Below are 4,082 nucleotides of genomic sequence, written 5' to 3' on the forward strand. Positions count from 1 at the left end.
TATAGATTATAGCTTAACAGATTATGGCTGTGAACATAAACTGTTAACTTGTTTAGTGCAATTGTGGGGTTATGAATTTAAGCAGCAGAGTAGTGTTTGGTTAATAAAATGTAAAATAACTTTTTTCTGTATAATTGTCCTTTCTACCCTTATATGATATAAAAATGATTATTTTGTCACTTTTTTCAGTTTTAATTTTCATTAATAAAAGTTAATATAATTAGTATTAATTAGTATCAATTAATATAAAAATTGATACATTTGCTAAAAATGAATGGAAGTATTATTGTCACAATTATTTTCCATTATAAATTAATTAGTATTAATTAATTGTTTAATTAGTATCAATTAATACTAAAATTATTAATTAGTATCAATTAATGGCTTAATTAGTCTCAATTAATACTAAAATTATTAATTAGTATAAATTAATATTAATATTTAATTTTTATTAGTATCAATTAATATTAATAGTCAACAATTGTTATTAATTAGTATCAAATTAATAATTATTTCATTACAAAAGTATACAATATTAATTTATTAATAATTAATACCAATTAATATTATTTTTTTAATTAATATTTATTTTATTTATTTTTCTTCAGAAATATACAATTTTTTATTTTTTAATTAATATAAAAATATACAATATGAATTTATTAATAATTAATACCAATTAATTTTTCAATTAATATTGATTTTTTTCTTTTTCTTTAGAAATATACAATTTTTTTATTTTTTAATTAATATTAATATTTGAGTATTGACGAGGGCATTTAAGTAATTTTAGCCCCTCCACACCAGCTGGGGCTTAAGTAAAAAATTTAAACTCCCTCTGACCAGCTTTTGAGATAAGCTAATAAATAGCTTGATTTAAGCTATAAGTGGTTAACTTAAGCTGCACCAAACACGATATTTTAGCTTAAATTAAGCTAGAAGATGAAATAAGCAGTTTATAAGCTCTACCAAACAGGCCTATTAACTACGAAAATCAAGCCATACAAATCAAAGAAAGGAAAATAAAAATTTAAAAAGAATAAATTGGGAGAAAGCCACCTATGTAAATTTCAATAATATCAGTTAAACAAAAAAAAAAAAAAAAATTGGAAAAATGAAATAAAGTATGAACATAATTTATTCAAAACGAATATATAAATTTGAATGTAAAGAAAACCGATACAGAAACTTAGTCGCAATGGAGATTGTGAGAAAGAGATGTCCATTGTTTTAACCTCGAGCATTGAGATCCAAAAGTTTGGAATTTCATTCTTAGGATTTCTTGGCAAACAAACAAACCAAAAGACAACAAAAAATCATACAACAAATAATATACTTATCAAATAGTAACTAAAGAATCGAAAGACAAGAATAAGAACTACGCAAATTAAGCGATACAGATTAAATAACAAAAATAGAAATTGGAAAAGGAGAAATTGGGAGAAAGGCGCCTATGTATATTTCAATACTATCAATTAAACAAAAAAATTGGGAAAACAAAACAAAATACGAAAAAGTTAATTATAAACTAATAATACTATTCTTTTGATTGCAAAGCAATATGAGATACACTTAGCCTCCGTTTGGGAAGTGGGTTGGCTTTTTGGCTTTTTGGCTTTTTGGCTATTTTAGCCTGGGCTATTTTAGCCTGGTTTGGGAAGGGCTTTTTGGCTTTTTGGCTTTTTTTGACTTTTTTTGTGAGAGAGGATTGTAATGATTATGGATTGGATTTGATGTTTTGTTTTTTGTGGTTAAAATAGCCTATTTTGTTTTTTATGGCTATTTTAGCCAAAAAAGCCTGGGCTTTTCCTTCCCAAACAGAGGCTTAGTCTCAATAGAGATTGCGAGAAAGAGAAGTTTGTTTTTTCTAATCTCCAACATTGAGATCCAAAATATGAATTCTTATCTCACACTTGGCAACCAAAATCAAGTATATATTTATTAAAAAAACAAAATGCTTCGAAAATTTTTATTACAATAACATATTAAACAAAGAATATAAGATAGGAATAAGAACTACAAAAATCAAGTCGTACAAATCAAAGAAAGGAAACTAAAAATTTAAAAAGAAGAAATTGGGAGGCAGCCACCTGTGTAAAGTACAACAACATCAGTTAAACAAACAAAATCAAATAAAATCAAATCATACAAATCAAAGAAAGGAAATAACAATTTAAAAAGAAGAAATTGGGAGGAAGCCACCTATATTTTTACAATAACATCAGTTGAACAAAAAAAAAAAGGAAAAATGAAACAAAATATGGAAGTAATTTATTCAAAACTATTATATAAATTCGAATGCAAATAAAACGAATATAGAAACTTAGTCGCAATGGAGACTGCAAGAAAAGTGATGTCACTTTTTTTTTAACCTCAAGCATTGAGATCCAAAAGGTTGGCAAAGCCAAAAGTAATAAATAATAAATTTATCTACAGTGGCAGAAACAAAAGTTCTATTTAGTGGGGTTCATTCAACAAATCATGATCAAAATTATTAAGTCAAAATTTTAATTATGCACAAACTTATCAAATTCAACTTTCACATGATAGATTATCCACAAGAATGCTTGTGGAAAAGCAAAAGCTAAGCTCATAAGCATATAAGCATCAGGTACTAACAACGAAAACTAGTTCTCAAATAATGTACTATTTAAATGACAATTTTAGAACAACTCCATCAATATGTTATTGTTAAATTTCACATGATAGGCACTAAAAATACACTCCAATAACATACTATTCATGATGTCAAATTTAGCATTATACTATTCAAATTGGCAGGATGAAACTGACTTCTTTTATATAATTAGTGTCATATTTTGTTTGTTATCTAATCTAATGCGACGCATCCACAAATAATTGGTATAATACGTCCCACATGAATTCAATTAATTTTTAACAGTTGTGAGTATGTCAGTCAGGAAGGTTATTCTGTGGGTTCTCTGCCATTGTTTTTCAAAAGAATATCAAACAACTTGAAAATTTTTACTAAAATAAAATATTAAAGGAGGAAGGAATAAGAACTACCAAATCAAGTATTACAAATCAAATAGTGGAATAAAGAGAGAAATCGCAGACAGTGCAGAAAGTTCATATATCAAGCCACATCATTACCTTGAACCATATTATCTATGAAAACCCTAGATTTATTCTCGTTATTACCAGATCTCAAAATACTTGCATTCTCAGCATTTGGAACAAAAACAGAATATAGATGCAATTTCCAGATTATCAATCAAATTAACCTCTTTCCCCACCATTCAGATTGAAATCACGCACAGTATCAATGGAGATATGGTTCAGCAAATTCATACCTGAGTTCGCCAAATCTCCTAGAGACGCAGAAGATCTCATGGTAAACTTCGCATCAAGCCCTTGCAGCATCAATGGAACACTCGCCTTCGAACAGATCAGATCCTCGCAATCCATCACCGCGAAATCCAGAAGAAAAACAAAACGATCCAATATTAGACGAAAGACCCTAGATCAGATGAGAAAGTGATGGAAAATCACAGAAGATTGATAGCAATCGAACAAAAATCAAACAATTTGGGGCAACTAACTTTCCCGCCAAATCGCTTCTCGAGACTTTTTCTCTCTCTGACCCTCCATCTTCAACCTACTTTCATTCTTCAAATCCCTAATTGGACGCTTTGTAATCTTCAACCTATTTTCTCTCTTTAGCGCTTTGTAACCTTCCATTCTTCAAATTCTTCAAATATCCACCCACCGAACCTTTGTTTCCAAATCTGACGGTCTCCGTTTATTTCCAAATCTGAATACAATCTGGTCCGTTCCGTGTTTTTGCACCGACTTAAGATAAATATATTTAAATATTAATTTTAAAACTAAATAATAATAATAAAGTCTTTTTTTTTTTTTTACATATAATGGAAAAACAATTTATAATTAAATTTGGCCCCTAGCTCAGGGTGAGCTTGGCCCAGTTAAGCCTGAACCCAAGCCCAATTCGGGATCTTGGGCTATTATTTTGAAACTTGACTTGGCCCATCGATCAACTCGAGGTCCACTTAAAGTCTGACCAGAGGCCCAGTGTCATTTTTAGTGAAAAATAATAAAAT

General features: G+C 28.7%; 1 long non-coding RNA gene across 1 annotated transcript; it reads right to left on the reverse strand.

Moving 5' to 3' along the window:
* Window positions 1-1,913: 1,913 nt before the first annotated feature.
* LOC145800816 (uncharacterized) lies at window positions 1,914-3,751 on the reverse strand. The gene is made up of 2 exons (XR_014341509.1): window positions 3,315-3,751; window positions 1,914-2,090 (listed from the first exon to the last, which is right to left on the reverse strand). It is a non-coding gene; the product is annotated as an uncharacterized LOC145800816 (long non-coding RNA).
* Between the last annotated feature and the right edge of the window lie 331 nt (window positions 3,752-4,082).

The sequence above is a fragment of the Camellia sinensis genome, chromosome 1, assembly GCF_055761805.1.
Source record: "Camellia sinensis isolate YWXY chromosome 1, ASM5576180v1, whole genome shotgun sequence".
NCBI lineage: Eukaryota > Viridiplantae > Streptophyta > Magnoliopsida > Ericales > Theaceae > Camellia > Camellia sinensis.